The 17,513-nt window shown below is 38.5% G+C and overlaps 1 protein-coding gene and 1 pseudogene across 1 annotated transcript in view; both read right to left on the reverse strand.

The window, feature by feature from the left end:
- The window catches only part of lingo1a (leucine rich repeat and Ig domain containing 1a), a 137,253-nt gene that overhangs the window by 95,216 nt on the left and 24,524 nt on the right, over nt 1-17,513 (reverse strand). The window lies entirely within an intron of this gene.
- LOC140549679 (claudin-10-like) overlaps nt 5,849-17,513 on the reverse strand; it is a 103,341-nt pseudogene continuing 91,676 nt past the window's right edge.

Consider the following 17,513-nt stretch of genomic DNA (forward strand, 5'->3'; position numbering starts at 1 on the left):
CAGCTGACCAACCAGTGGTAGAATTTTACAGGACTTTATGATGAATGATGAATAAATGAATACCATTTTCCACCCACTAAAGTTGTTCCATGCACTATTACAAATGATATCTGCACATTTAATGTCAGTCAATATATGCACAAGAAAGGCACTTTCAACCATTTCACAGCTGACTTAGCCGCTCAGAAGAAATGGATTTCAGTCATTTTAGTGTTTTTGGCTTTAGATTCACATGGATCATCATTATTGACTGCCTGAGTGCTTTCGCCTTCCCCGTCATCTTACCTTCACATTTCAAACCTCTGCAAATCGAAGCATGCTTATCAGGAATACCGCTAACACTCACTCTCTCTGAGGGAAATCTTGTTCACTACTGTCAAAAGCAGAGATAAAGACAGGCTCTGTAAGTAATAATTTCCATCCCCCTAAATGGAAAGTAATTCTTGCACACCATGCACAGTCCTGACAATCATTAGGACCACAAACCAGGACAACGGCCATTTTTATCTGCCATCTCCCACAATACAGAATATCAGCGTCTCCACATTTTCATCAGCCACTCTCAATTCAGCTTCTCTTCTGGCACGTCTACTATGGGTTGAGCAGATTCCCTTCATGCTATAAAATAGCCTTCACACGAAAGCCGACAATATACTTGACAATGATGAAAGAACTAAACGGCAGGGAACTACTGCTGAACATCCCCTCAGATCTCCACTGAATATTGTATCTATGCACTGCTCGAGGTCGTGACGCAGGTATCTTTGTGACGTGGAGCAGCTGCAGTCGGGGGGAGGGGGGTCTTAGACACAGGGGTTCTGTTTAGCAGCGAGCACTTTACAAGCCTTTACAACCACAAACACATATACAGTCTCAGCTCACTCTTCATAATATAAGCATAAGAGGAAAGTCAAAGAAAAAGAAGCTGAACAGGAGGACCAGGCAAGCCTTGTTTGCATCATCATTGGCTCGTAATGGCATTTCAACTACAGGGAGTTTGGGAACAAAATATATGCTCTTTATGTTAAAAAAAGGGTTGTGCAATGAAATTACATCTATTAAATTTCATAATAATTTCATGTGACCCTGCCTGGTGAAGGACCCAGGCCCTGCCCTCAGATGTGAAGGGCCTAGGGCCTCATGAACATGACTTGTGACTAACATCGCTTTAGCAAGGCTGGCAGCCGGCGTGATGGTGATGCTAACACCGCAGTAGTCACGCCAACACCACGGTAGCAATGCTAACACCACGGTATCAATGCTAACACCACCAATGCTAGTGATGTTGGTTAAGCTGGTTTCTAATGCCATGGTGACAGTGCAAACACTGCAGTAGTGAAAGAACAGTCAGTAAACAAAATTGCCTCTTCTAGGCCAGTCCAGGAGGCAGTTCAGCAAAACAGGCGTTCAAATCATGATTAAAAGATACAGAGAGGATGGGACCCGTGCACAAAAACAACCGTGCAAAGACCACCGCAACTGTTCTCATTAGTCAAACAGCACCAACAGCTTTTATCTCGAAAAACACACAGGTGTTTCTGTCAATCTTCCCACTGTGAGAGGACGAGTCAACACTGTGGAGCTGAAAGGATGTGGGGCTGATCAAGACGCTCTTACTCAAAAAAGCAAAAAGACAAAAATATTTGATCATATCAAACTGCTGTTCTCAGAACCTACTGCTGTTCTCAGAACAGTGAACCGACCATCCCAGTGTACATAATGGACTGAGTCCAGACCTTAGCATCATTAAATATGTTATATGTGAATTCTTAAGTCCCCTAAGACTTAACTCTTAGGAGGTGTTGAAAATCATCCCTGTAGAATTGTCAGGAAAATTGAATTTTAAAAAGGTCAAGGATGGACTGACTAAATTCAGAAAAATATAATGTAATATTTCAGTGGCGTAACAGTATCTGTCAGGAGTGTGACAGCTGTGAAAATAACATTCAGAGATAGCGTTATCTATTTTAAAAGATATAAAGCAAGTAAACCTGTGAAACAGTGTGTATTAGACACTGGAACAACAGGCCTGAAGCATACACACAGAACCCTGTTGTCTATGGCTATGTCAACTGAAGTGGCACTTGCGACTCTTCTGTCTGACAGAAGAGAAAGCCTGCCCCTTCTCTGTGTATCACATACACTGTATGCCCAAATGTTTGTGCACACCCCTTCCAATGAATACATTCAGCTACTTTAAGTTGTACCCTTTGCTGACACAGATGTGCAAATGCACACACTGCTTACACAGACAGAAATACGGTCAATAACATAGAACTCTCTGGAGCAAATAAACATGAACCTATTGGCACCATGTGTGGGGTAGAGAAGTATAAGCCTTGAGCTGGGGATGATGGTGCTCCATCCTATATATTTGGGATGAGTTGGGGTTGAGGTGGGATGATGATTATTCAACATCCTGACCTGACTAATGCTTTTGTCGCTGAATGCAATTAACTCCTCATAGCAATGCTTGAGCAAAAATGTAGCAGGCAGCCTTTCCTGGACAGCAGAGACAGCAGTTACTCCAGCAAAAGCAGGACGAATCCTTTTTAAATATCCTTCATTTTGGAAGAAACAATGAAAGAGCAGGCGTCCCAATACTTTTGCCCATATAGTGTACCATGCAGAGAGCCGTTACAAGGCAGCAAGGTAGCTTTTCTGAGACCAGGTCTCTCCACACCTCTCTAAAAGAAATCCACTAATCAAGGACAGTGGAACCCTGCAGACCAGGGAATAGCCTGGGAGCTCCACTGGCTACTGCATGCTAGGGAGTGGGAAGCTACCCCAAGGGCTGTACTCACAGTAGTGAGAGAAATTCTCCAAGAAATCTTAGAAGGAACACAATAGTAAGTGACTATTACAAATGCATATTCATTTTGACTAAGGGCTAAGTATAAAAAGATACATTAATTAGCATGAAGTGGTATTTTTTATAAATGATTAATTTATCCATTGCTCAGCATCACAGATCAGTTCATTTATTTATACCCTAGTTTTGCAGGTTGTTTGCAAGTTTATCCTGGTTGTCACTTCAAGGATTCATTTTTTTTACTTTAGGAAGACGAACAAGAGAAATGGAAATTTGACCTCTATCTTATACCCATTCGTGCACTGAACGCATACATACAGACACTACTAAGCGCACACATACTAGGGGGACAGTGAGCACACGTGCCTGGTGCAGTAGGCAGCCCTTGCTGTGGTGCACTTTGGTAATGTCCTGTTGGTTCAAGGTCCAGTGACAAGGCCCGTTTGCTCAGGGGATCGAGCCAATGTCCTTCCAGTCACAAGGCCCGTTGATTCAGGGGATCGAGCCGATGTCCTTCCAGTCACAAGGCCCGTTGATTCAGAGGATCGAGCCGATGTCCTTCCAGTCACAAGGCCCGTTGGTTCAGGGGATCGAGCTGATGTCCTTCCAGTCACAAGGCCCGTTGATTCAGAGGATCGAGCCGATGTCCTTCCAGTCACAAGGCCCGTTGGTTCAGGGAGTCGAGCCGATGTCCTTCCAGTCACAAGGCCCGTTGGTTCAGGGGATCGAGCCGATGTCCTTCCAGTCACAAGGCCCGTTGGTTCAGGGGATTGAGCTGGTGTCCTACCAGGTCTTTAACCTCCAAGCCACAGCTGCCTCCTTCATTTGGATAGTACACTTTGACCCCATATAGAATATCTATAGATGTTCAAAATTTTAACAAACTACCGGATGAAACCTTGTTGATTGAGTTGCTTGAGTTTAGGGTTGGGGAGATTTTCCACACTTTCAGTCGTTTGCAATAAACCAATCAAACAAAAATAATTGAAATAGCTCAACCCAACTAATATAAGACATAGTTTCTCCAAATTCAACACGAAATGCCACTCTTAATGATAATTGCAGTCTCAGAACTTTTCAACTCCTTCATGACAAGTGTCTTGAGTACTAGTAGAGCTCCTTTTACTGTTATGACCCGCTGCAAACGTGACACATAGCCAGACACCAGCTTCTGGCAGCGTTCCTGAGGAATCTTAGCTCATTCCTTGTAGGCAGTGACCTCCAGTTTACCAATCTTTTCAAAATTCAGACTTTTGAGGCGCCAACCATTTTTTTATATGAGCTGATTTGCATATTATCCACACTATAGCAATTAGATTTCAATCTGACAAACCAGAGATGCGTTTTATCTTGTCAGCTTACAACACAGATCACTAGTCTGCAGTAAGTCGTGTTCGAATGTTTGGGCACTCCTGGTCATATCATATGTGTTCTAGATAATTCTCACACCTCTGCATTCACATTCATTATTGCGTCTCTACTCCATCAAGTTTAAACATGTTCAACTCCAGCTGAAAAAGGACACTTATCATTTTTAATGAGGCAACAAGAGTTTAACTGAACGAGGGTGAACGCAGGGCTGAACGGTGTGACAGATTTCCTCATGTTTGTGATTAAAAATGCTAAAATTGAATATCAAAGTTATTACATAACATAATCTTGAATGTTGTTAATGTGTACATGGACTGAGTGGCAAGAGTTTCTTCTCCAAAATGAAGCTCAGTAAGTGCTGGTCTTCAGTCTATCCATTCAGAGATGTGATGTGGTGTTAAGAAATCCTCTGCGCCTTCTCTGCTTTGCTAAACTCGTCACAGGTGGATTCCTCACAGATCAGACTCTGATACGCTCTGCCATCTAAATGCAGCTGCATTCACACTGAACACGTTAACAGCTGCACTTCATAAATGCATTATTTCCAACGAGATGCACGTCTGTCTGCATGCGTTGTCACAAAGAATACAAATGTTTAGAACTTTTGCATGATGTGCTTCCTTCATCTGCTGGAAGGCTGGAAACTAGCGAGCACTCCAGTAATGGGTGCAAGCATTAATTCAGGGTGGAACGTGACAACAGAGTTCATAAATTCATAAGAACAAACATCTAAAGCATACTTTTACACATTCTGATGCGTATTTGTCATTGCTTAAATTAACATATTACAAAACTATACTATAATTCATAATACAACTCACAACACACAAACCTTTGCATGAGACTGTATATGATAGTTTTAGCAGATAGACTGAATTACGAGTAGATATCACAGAAAAATCTGGCAACTCGCACACATTATGGTGCAAATGTATAAATGGCAACTAAGCCAATTATTTAAAACCATTTATCTAATCTTAAATGAGAGGTTTGGATATGCTTCAAATAAACACACTGACAGACATACAAGCCCACAATTGTTTCATCATTATCTTTTATCATTATTATTTATATTTATCATTTAATTAACATTTAAGATGAATGTTTTTCTTAGCAAATGAACACTTGCCGCCAAGACACACGGAATGTAGCTGATCTTGGCCTGCAGTACCATCTGGCAGAGCAGGATCACTTACTAACAAATTCAAAATAAGAAATCAGACGTATTTAAAGGATCAGAACACTTGAAAGACACACTTTAATGGAGTAATGACAGGATTTGCCAGATCACCTCCCAAGATATATAAATATGAGCTGTGGGTTTGTTGAGGGCCAATGTAAATCCTCTTTAAAGTGATTCCTACAACTTCTGATGTTTAAATTCATGGCTTAAACACATGAGAGGTACCTGACGGGTGCTCAGTCACAGATGTGGAAATTCCCTCTTAAACATGATGTGTAAATGAGCCCACACATGCAGAACAGCTTGTGCGTCTGTGCTCCATATACACAATCACTCTCACTAATGCAGTGTCAAACAGAACCCCACTACGTCCCAGGGTGAGTTAACATGAGGTGCTTATAGATGCAGTTTGAAGAGAGGTTCAGAGGAGTGCAAGTGTCACTCAACAGCAATATGCATTTACCCCATTTTCCAGACTAGCTCTACTCTGCTCGGCTCTGCTGGGCTGTGCTCACGCTCACTGCTGCTGCTGCTGCTGCCTTTAGCTGGCAGCTAGCAAAACACAGAGAACATCAATAACATAGAGGGAGGCAAGGAGAGAGGAAAAGAGAACGGAGGAAAGTGAGAGAAGGGAGAGCGGGGTATAGCTCAGCAGCATCTCTCTCTCTCTCTCTCTCTCTCTCTCTTTCTGTCTCTCAGGTCTCTCGGGGAAACCTAGTGAGGAGGAAAAAGAAATATTTTTAGCAAGTTTCACAAATTCTTTCCATAAATTATTACCCGGCTGTTTCAGAGGTACGTACACACTCATAATCGGGTGGGGTTGCAGCATCATGCTGTATTTCAAAAGCAGGAAGAGACACTCTGTGTTTATGTCATAAAGGAACATGAGCTACAGAACTTTTGCACTGAGACATGCAAACACACATACACACACGTCACACAAAAACCTCTCATGTCCACAGTGTCAACTTTACAAGACAAGGGGAAATCCTTCTTAACCTTTTAATGAAAGTCAGTATAAATATGTTATCCCAAGTCGTTTTGCAGCATTTGTATTGGTACATTTATTATAAAAAGGACTACTGACATTTTCAAATGACACCATATGGACAAAAGTATTTGGACTCCTATACACTTGTCCAAAATGCTGAAGCATTAAAATCTCCCCTTACTAGAACTAAGGTGCCTAGGCTATTCCTTGAAAAACGAAAACAAAAAATGTTCTCCTGGCATCCACCAAACCAAGACTCGTCCATCAGACTGCCAGATAGAGAAAGTGATTCGTCACTCCACAGAACACAGTTCTAAACACTGTGCTCCGGAGTCCAGTGGCGGTGTGCTTTACACCACTCCATTTGATGCTTGGCATTGTGCTTGGTAATGTAAGGCTTGCAGCTGCTTGGCCATGAAAATGCATGCCATGAACCTCAGTTTCTGTGCTGATGGTAACGACTGCAGTCAAAGTGTTGGCTTTTTATGTGCCTCAGCCCTTGGCGACAATGCTATGTAACTTTACGTGGTATATATCTTCATGGCTGAGTTACTGTGTTCCCTGAATGCATCCACTTCCACACAAGCAGACACACTCACAGTTGACGGTGGGGTATCTATACCAACTGACTTGTTACAATGGTGGCATCCTATTACAGTACTTCGCTGGAATCCAGTCAGCTCTTTAGAGGAATAAAGGCAGACTTTATACACCTGTGGCAATTAAACACCTAAATTCAATGAATAAGAAGTGTGTTCCCATACTTTTGTGAAAAACAGCAAAATTGGAAATGCTAAATGTTTGCCCGACAGCTACGATATGTTTACTATACACATTAGGACATTAACCAAGTAATACTACATCTAAGCCCAGCCCTGAAGTTAACCTTCATAATCAAAAGGCACTATTTAAGTTTGTTTTTCTACTTTTTGTGGGGAAAACAGCATATCTTATTGTGTAGGCCAGCAAGGATGTCTGTACATAATGTCTTATTTTACTGTAAGTATGAGTGTCTTTGGTCCTTGCAAAGCAGCTAAAAAGTACACAAAGTACTTTTTACTTGGTACAGGCAGCTCAAATATAGATCTTGAAACAAGCAATGTTAACTGAGAATATAAGATCACATTGCTTAATAAAATTGGTCAATTGTACAATTAAATAATCCCTAGAATGTGTGTAGTTTTCATTCATGTCATTTTTTTTTATTTTAATTCATTTATTATTGCACACTAAGGTGTGTTACTCAGTAACTACAGGGACGTCTGTACAAACTGGTGGGGCTATTCCTTGGTAATAGAAGTTTGTAATAAAATATTCACAAGTAGACACTGAATTTACTTGATTCAAATGAGTGTTAGTTGTGTCTGTCGGTTTACTTACTTTCAGAAATGGTTGATTTATGAGGAAATGTTATATACATTGCATAAATGCATTGCTTGGTTCGGTGAACACGCACCCAGCACAACCCCACAGAGAACATCTCAAATATAATAAAATGTCTTCGGTAATAGAAAGCATGAAAGGTCAGGACAGATGTGTTGGCTTTTTTCCCCTCTCAGCGTCTTATAATAGAATGTTTCTTTTCTTAGGACACTTTAACACATCTCATGTGAGCACAAAGGAATATCCTATTTGAAAGGATTACAGAGCAGCGGTGAATAGAGGAGATACACGTTTCAAATTGACTTACAAGAGCCTCATCAACTTCACACAGCGTGGAATGAATAATTTCACCATCTTCTGAGTAATTAGGTTCTTTATATGCAAAACCATTCTTCTGTAAGAGTCCATCTCTGGCAGGATCAGAGATCACACACACTTACACACGCATACACACACACAGCTGCTGGCAGTGTTTGTGTGCAGCTAGGGCAAAGTCGTCCATGTCACCTGGGGACTCTTCCGCTTGCGTGTACTGCTCTAGTGATACCAATCTCTCCTTCTGCATATTAATCACTCTCTTCCTGGCTTTTACTTATGCACTGTAAAGAGTGATGCAATGGATTTACTTCAAAGTGTGTTCAAAAGTGTCACATGAGTAAAATATATCTCATCCAAATCTGAAAGATTATATAACGCCGTTATGTTAACGCGGTAAATTAATGATCTTACCAAGTTTGTCCCCAACTACCTTCCATAGGTCACTCTCTTTACAGAGCCCAGTGACATATTAGCGGTTTTATTTAAACAAAGCATCGCTACTGTTGAGCTCAGAGAGTAGATTACACTTTATTAATGCTGAAATATGGATTAAATATCATAACTAACTCTCATTCTCTTACCCTTCCCTCATCTTTCTCTCTCTCTCTCTCTCTCTCTCTCTCTCTCTCACACACACACACACACACAGCTCAATGACAGGCACATCCATTTATCTGTTATAAAGTTGTTAAAGCATTTTCTCTATTAAAGCTTCTGTGCTCAAGCTTCATCATAATCGAGGCTAAAATTCTCAAAACTATTTTTTCTAGCCAGTTTATTAGGCATACCACACATTTATAAATATGGTAAACCTTCTCATGCAATTACCTACGCAATCAATTGTGTACATACAAGCCAGCAGCTTCATGTAATGTTTACATCAACCATCAGAAATGTGATCTCAGGACATATTGAGTGTTGTTGCTAGTTTGACTATTTCAATAACTGCTGATCTCCTGGGATTTCAGCACAACAGACTCTAGAGTTTACTCAGAACTGAGTAATTAAAATTAAACATCCTGTGAGTGGTAGTTCTGCAGATGGAAACTGGTCCTTCAGAGAATGGCCAGACTGGTTCAAGCTACAGTAACTCAGACAACCTCAGGTAACCACTTTGAGGTGTTTATCTTGTGGTGAGCAGAAAAACATCTAAGAGTGCACAACACAGCACAACGATAGGGTCAGAATTTGGAGCCAACAGCATGAATCAACAGAATCTCACATAGAAATGTCCATATAGGTCATATTTCAAAACCATGACCCATTGTGACATTTTGTCATCTGTCCACTGGTGGAGCTTTTGAGCTGAATAATTGCGTAAAGAAATGCTTTTAACTCACACTTGAATATTTTCTTATCTGCCGTGATGATCACATAGCTCAAAAAGAACTCAGACTACTCACGGCAGCTTTAAAAGGGAAATTACCGGTAGTTCACTTAGCGGAGTTGACTTTGTAGTGGTCTTCGTTGAACGCCTTAATAAGGGCGTATAGTGGGTGCTTGTGGGCACCCTTTAGATTGGCAGGCTGAGAAAAGTAACACCATAGAGCCTCTTGGACCTTGCGGGCACACACACATGAGGACCACAGGACTGCAAGTGTGCCATTTGGGACGGGGCCAATGGTGGAGAGAATCCTGCTGTTTTTTCAGATTTATGGAGCTTATAAAAAAGAAATGAATGGAAAGACATTAGAGGACAATCTGTAAGGAATTCTAATTTTACTATGGTAAAGATTAGGTTCAGAATAAGGGTTAGTGTCAGGTTTAGGTGTAGAATAATGTGTAGGTTCAGGTTAGGTTAAGATTACGTTTAGGTGAGGTTTAGAGTTTACGGTAAGGTTAGGTTTAGGAGTAGATTATGGTGTAAGTTAGGGTTTGGTTTAGGTGTAAGTTACAGAACGTTTAGTTTTAGGTGTAGATTAGCAAAGGCATCTTAAACTGGTTTCCTGAACATGATGATGACTTTAGTGATCTTTAGTGACCTTCCCAGTCACCAGATCTGAATCCAATAGAGCACCTTTTGGATGTGGTAGAACAGGAAATTCACAGCTTGAAAGTGCTCCTACAAATCTGTGAAAATCTCGAGAGCACAATATTGTCAACATTGACCATAATAAGCTGTTCTGAGAGCAAAGGAAAATGAAGTGTCTTCTACTGATAACTATAATTCAAGGAGTAATGTTGTTATGTAATCAACAATTTGTTTGGTTGCTTATTATTATGTTATTATGTTGGATACAGCTGGAAGGATATTTATTGCAAAATAGTACAACTAATTCTTTGTGCCCACCCTTGAGGCCATGCCACCCATAAGCACTGTAGCATCATCTTAACTGTTGGAGAAAGTGTTCAGTGTGATGCTTGCCTGGCCATTTAAGAATCATTTATTTACTAAGATGCGATTGGGATGGAAAACTCAAGCCAATTCACTCAATTTATAGTATGTCTAATGTATAAGCATGCAATTTATTTTCTAGATTAGTGCAATATTTCTGAAATAGTGTGTTGTGCACTGTTTAATCACTTAACTAATGTAGACATTAAGTGGACAAGAGTATCAATACAGTTTTAAAAGCTGTAATAATATTGCTTATGTATATTACACATAATTAGACATTATGGTATAATTATACTGCAGCGGTGTAATTCCTTGTGCAGACTGCGCAGAACAGGAACACTCTGAAGAACGAATTCTTAGTACATAATATTTATATAGATTAATTTCACAGATTTTTGGCATTGGACTGACAGTTATCTTTGCCAGATTGAATACTATCAACATTATAGAGAGAAATAGGTCGATAATATTACATATAGTATTACATACTATATATTTGTTCAATCGATTCTTTCGAACTGAAACAATATTCCACTGCATTCAATGTATTCAATGCCATTTTCAGAGCAATTATTAACAGTGGAGTATGGTTTTCTGCCCAATGGGGTATATGTTGCATATAACTGTGGCTTTTTTTCGTTTGCCCTTCAATTCTCTATTTAAAATAGCCTGGACAAAAATAACTAACCTCATCTATCATTCATTCTCTGGACCCCAGAATGAAGTGGGAAAACTGGAGGAGGCTCTAAATTAGGCCCCGAGGCAGGGAAACCCACACACACTTCAAACTTAATGTGCGTCCTCCTGGTGCAGCCACCAATCCTCTGGAATGTTGTCCATTTCCATAAATCTAATACACAGAAATACATTCTTATGGTTGAATCTTAAACTGTATTCAAACTCTTCTCTTAACCAGCAGAGATGAATAAAGAAAATGATCATGGTGCTTTTCTGAATTCATAGAACTTTTAAAATACATCAACAGTTAGCTTTAACGTTCTGACAAACCCCCTGATAGCCACATTTCTTCTCTGCATGATTGAGGATAGTTGGGAATTGAGACTCAATTGCTCAAATTATTGATGTCCTACAAAAACCTTGTGTCCCTAAAATGGCATCGCTGCAGTAGAAGGAAAAAACCTTGGAAGATGTTATTATTTTGTTGTGATTGAACTTTAGTAACCAATCAAGCAATACGACAAAAATAAAATTTCGACACCTGGAGTGTGTCTTTACAATAAAAGTAAAACTTTTAATTGTAGCATCACCATTATCATTATTTAAATATGCATTTATTTATGTATTTTATTTATTTATTCATATTAAATTGATATTATTTAAATATGTACATTACATTTTAGATAACATCAAATGCAAACAGCTTATGGCCTGCCATTGGCCAAAGTGTTATTTGATTATTCTAACTTCTATTACCAAATAATATAGCCCCATCAGTTTGTACAGAAGTCCCTGTAGTTACTGAGTAATACACCTCAGTGTGTATTAAGCCTTGGAGTGTTAAGGGGTTAATCAATCATTGAAAATTATCCTACCCCTTTAATGTTCTTCAGAGCCCCCAAATTAATGCATTATTAATTTAAAATGGTTAAACGTTGTGTTATACACTGAACATTGTGAAATGGTACAATACTCATTGCCCACAGCATTGCTACTATTCATATTTGTCAACTTTACTAATCCTTTTTTATTTGATTGAACAAATAAATAATCATTTCCAACATGGTGTGCAGCTGTGTTTCCTGTATGCTTGTATTTTATGAGTCGATAGTATGAAAACAGGAATATGACATTTATGCTGATTAAATACATTAATTATCCAGGACTGTATAGATTTTTAGTGCTACACTATGACTGGGACAGTCTGCATGCAGCAAATGAAACCACTTTATCATATTAATGATAAAAAAGGAATAATAATAAGAAGAAAAAACAATTTCTACACTATTAGAGATTACCCCAACATGCTGATTTCTGTTCTGGCTTAAAGATGACATTAGCATATTTGGCCGTATATTTTCACTCATGCTATAGTGTTTCATCATCTCATCATTCTGCATGAAAGTAATATTGGAGCGGTTATCCTCATGAGACAAGGTAGCTGTCAGTGAAAAGACAACAGGCTGCTTTTGATACTATCTTTGCAGGGGTGTAGATGGGTTGGGGAGAGAACTGGGAAAATGTGGGACATTTTATATTTAGTAGTGACAATGAACTGGTAACAGTACACTGCACACAACACTAGACAGCACAGACAGCATTGATTTTTTTTTTGTTGGTTCAACCACTTTTTAGATTTTTGAATCGTTTGAGATAAATCTATAATATGAGATCTCTGTGAAAATTAATAAATAAATAAATAAGTAAATACATATGTTTATTTCTGTGTTTTTCACTTACATCTAACTGTATTTTCCAAAAGTGAGTTATCTTTAATGAAGGTCCTTCTCCTCCACACTTGAATGAGTATGTCTTGTAGAGTGTACCATTGAAAAGGTTACACAGTACACAAAAACGCACTTCCATTGTAATGACAACAAAAGTTACATAGATGGTGCAGATTGTCTGGTAATGCAGTTCTGAGGCCAATTCTAAACCTTTTTTTCTCAGAATATCTTTTCTTTACAAACTGCGCCACACATGTGAGCCGCTAGAATACCTGTGTTTATTAACTTTGACATGTTCCTTCTTAACCCTGTTCTGAAGGACATTGCAGACAGATTTCTTAATATATTACATTTGTGCTAGTCTGTAATATGATCATAAAAGTGCCCTGTTTTTCCTTTATTAAACAATAGAACAATAGGATTTCAACTGTTACATAAAACCCTATAGAGTATGTCTTTACAATTCAATAAATATTGTAAACATTGTTATATAACCTCCAAAAGCTTAATTAGCTAAACTATCAATTAACTATAGTGCTTTAATCACTGTCCAGAAAGATTAGGTTTCCATGGAGAGGTGCGGTAAAATAATTATTATCACTGTATCATAGTGATTTAAGTGACTGATAGTGTACTGCTGTAATAAAGCACAAGTAGGCAGTGAATGTTAACTGGATTAAATTATGAATTTGAAGTACAAATTAGTTGTATGACAATACACATATTTGTATGTTTATTTGGATTTGTTTATCTTAAGAAAAATCCTCAATTTGATCTGCCTTTGGTATCAAATATCACATTTTTTTACATTGATAGTCTTATTAAATATCACATCAAAATTTCAAACATTTCAGTATCATAACAACACTGTTTTATATGTATGTTTATTTGGCAGTGCAATCGCTCTGGTGTAGAGTAAGGGAGGTGTTGCTCTTTCTGCTCTCATCTAGCAGGGCTTTATGATGTTCAACTCTGGTTTTATGGAATGTATGGACTCTTGACTCCTGAAGCTGGAGTGAAAGATATTTCATGTATTCTTTTCAGAACAGTTGAACGTTTTCATGTTTCTACTTCCACAAGGCTGGACTTGGCTTCTTATTCTAATTTTCTGTTCCACTTTAAATAATGCAGCAGCTACTTCAGCTAGTGTGGAGATGCTAGAATGTAATTCTTGGGCTATTTAAGGTAGAGCAGAAAATCTCAGAAAAGGCGAATAAGATTATTCCACAATGTTCTGTAAAAGATTGTGTTGATTTCTGTTTTTCATTTTTGTTGTTGTTTTTATAATGTTTCTAGTCCTGGTTTATTGGAATCCTAATTTTGACAATTATTATTATTTTTTTAATATTATCTTTTTTCCTGCAGGTATTTTTTATAATTTGGGAGTGGATCGGAACAGTGCAAAAGCAAGAAAGTTATGTCTGTTGTGAACAATTTTGGGCTTAAAATTACTTTTGAGATACCTATCTACATACGAATGAGTGGCAAATTATAGCTCATATAGCTGTCAAGATGTTACCTTGTTCTTATCAGCTTGTATGCAAGCTAGCATTAGATCAATGTGACAAATCAACTGTCTTGGTAAATGCTACAAATACAGAGAAGATGAACACATAAAAGAGACAGCCCTGTTTACTTCATATTTCTTTTAAGTATATTGACATAGTTTTCCTAGCTGTAGATGGATAATGCAATTTATTTAAGTTTCAAACATAAAACATAAAATAATAAAAATAAAAATACTGCAGAACCTTTGGTCGATAATGTATCTGCTGCAAGTTGATACAAAAAACATATAATTCCTACGAAGTACACATCAAAACCATGTATCTCCATTTGTGTCTGTTTTCAGTTTTCTCCAAGGTCTGAACCCTGTAGCTGTACTAGACCAATAGAAATGCTGTGAATGACTTGGAATAAGCTATTATTTTACACTGACTTACATCTTTGCCTTCTCTTGTGATGTCAGCATTTTAGAGACATGTTTTTCATTGAATAGTGACAATATGCTACTGTACAAAATAACAATGAGCATGCCCCCAGACCCCCTTAGTAAAGACCTAACTTCTTGTCCATGCCCTAAGACTAATTATTATTTACTATATTGAAAACAAAGCACCATGTCAGAGTTCTTCCTTTGTTCTGTAGAGTCCATAATTTAAACTCAGAGCATCATAGGCACTGGGGGGATATCAGCATTCTCTGTTTTCAGGCAACCGAAGAGAACAGTCAGAACAAGCATCAACAAAACCATTACTATCTCCACTACTATCAGACACAGAGAAAACTGTGTGAGAGGTTATAGAAAAACAGGTACAGTAGCTACATGTCCAGCAGCCATCACTACAGAAACCACACTCTCCACTCATGGATGAACATAAGTGTGACTGGAAGGGTTTGTGTTTTTTTTTTTCAAAGATCTGCTCTTTTTGGTCTCAGCTAGATCCTCAACTTTGTGTTTGTATGTGTGCATGTGTGTGTGCACTTCCTGGAGCATTTTTATTAGTGTATTCGGAGACTTCAGAGCAAACAGACTGTCCTTCATCTCCCTTTCTTGTTGCCATGGAAACAGGGCAGGAGCAGAAAGGGAATATGGGAAAGGACTTTATATTTCCCAGCCTCAGGATCTCTGACTGATCTCTTCTTAGCGTCTCAAATATCGCAGCAAACTTAAACTATCATAAAAAATGGCCGGGACGGGTCAACTGGAAGACATGATGTCACACAATAAGGCCTATAAAAAAACTAGCACACAATGAGATCACAGGACCTGTCAACTTGCAGACAGTAAAGAATCCATCAAGTTTCATCAGCAGTGTAGGTGTGGTGTTTCTGAAGCAAATACCGGGTATAATAATCCAACGTACCTGTGAGAAAGGATACTGAAATGATGCTGCATACTGATACTGCCCTCTTTGAAGCTAAATCGGTTGTATAGTGAACTTGAAAATCCTTTGGAAGTCTTTCGTAAGCCTTCCTGGATTTATTAGCATCAGCAATCCTGCTGAGGGTCTCTGAGAACTCTTGCATTGAGACATTGATTTGACATAAGGCATCAGTACTTTCCAACTAAGCAATGCTGTTCATGTTTATTTTGAGTAAGGTTCTTAAAATTTTTGTTAGTTATAGTTAAGCACTTTATTGGCATTATACATTTGTACATTACAATAAAATTCTTTTCTTTCAGCTTTAGAAAGCCAGGGTCAGGGCACAGGGTCGGCCGTGCTCTAGATAGGGTTAAGTGCCTTGCTCAAGGGCACTTGTGTATGTATTCACACCAGTCATTTACATTCTTTAACATGCTGTCTCTGGTTAGTCATAATTATATTGTAATATTTCAGATATAAACTACACAATATGTCCATAAGTATGACGATAGTGCAGCCTTAAGCTTCTTCTTATAACCATAACATAGATACCTAAATTGCATTAGATTATCTAATTATATTGGTAATTGTGTTTCATGGTGGCAAACACAGTAAAGTACTGTCAGCAGGGTTGCCAGGAACTGACTTTTGATTAATGATCCTACTGTTATATGGTTAAATATAGTTATTGTAATATAAATACATTCAGGATATAACTGTAATTTGTTACTTTTACAGTATTATGCTGTTAAATAATGTTTTCCTCAATGCTGGTGTGCAGTGTTAGACATGTTGTAAGGCATCTATAACTACAGCAACCTGACTTCTAGAGTTAAGCCCTATGTAGCCTGAGGTCATTACACACACCACATATCACCCACAGAAATACAAACATGTAGTAGACATTACAGCAACTTACAACTTACAATAACCACCATAACACTGGATTTACAGTAGATAGATTCTCCTTTCCTGCTGCAGACATTCTTAACCATGCCCCTCCAGGGCTACACAGCATGTGTAAGGTGGAGCTAATCACTCCCTTTTTATATAGTATAACAGGATGTTAATTTACAACAAGAAATCATTTTACAGTAACAGGATAATACAGATGAAAAATGGCCATTATTTTATAGCGATTCTTTTGACTGTGTATTTAGGCAGACAATTAGCTGGTATTCAAATATGCTGTATACCTTTGTTTACACATCACTCCTACATTTAGCATAATATTCCACTCAACAAATGCTAGACATGTCACATAAGCAGCTCCATAGAGATAGTATGACTACCCTGAGGATAGTTAGAACATCAACAATTTGATGAGGGACACGCAACACTTTTCACAGTCAAATTAACCATGTCCGAAAAAAATTGAACAGTTCTAAAGGAGCACAGTTTCTATACAGAACAAATCAACCCTGTGTGCATGTCAAAGTAATTCAAAGTAAACATTTCTCTTTGTTTCACCACTACAGAATGCACTGCTGCTCCAGATGGCTCTGCTTATAAGATGTGTCAGACATGTCTTACAAACAAAATTTTCTCGTTCCCAGCTGTGAAAAAATCCCCATATCTGTAGATATCATTTGAGTTGTCCAAAAGTAAAGTAATATAAAAAGTTGCAAATAGTACAGAAAAACTGGCCAGTGAACTCTTGCTCAATAAGATTCTCGGTCTACCCCTGGGGCAGCTTATTTTACCCCAACCAGAAACGACCGGTTATTATCACAGTGCACAGATAGACATCGGCATATCCCCTCTGCCCTGAGACAGCAAAAAAGCCCAAACAAAAGTCCCCCCCTAGCAATTTTTAGCACATCCCCAACAATCTCTTCCATCCAT

This window comes from Salminus brasiliensis, chromosome 2, assembly GCF_030463535.1.
Source record: "Salminus brasiliensis chromosome 2, fSalBra1.hap2, whole genome shotgun sequence".
NCBI classification, from domain to species: Eukaryota; Metazoa; Chordata; class Actinopteri; order Characiformes; family Bryconidae; genus Salminus; species Salminus brasiliensis.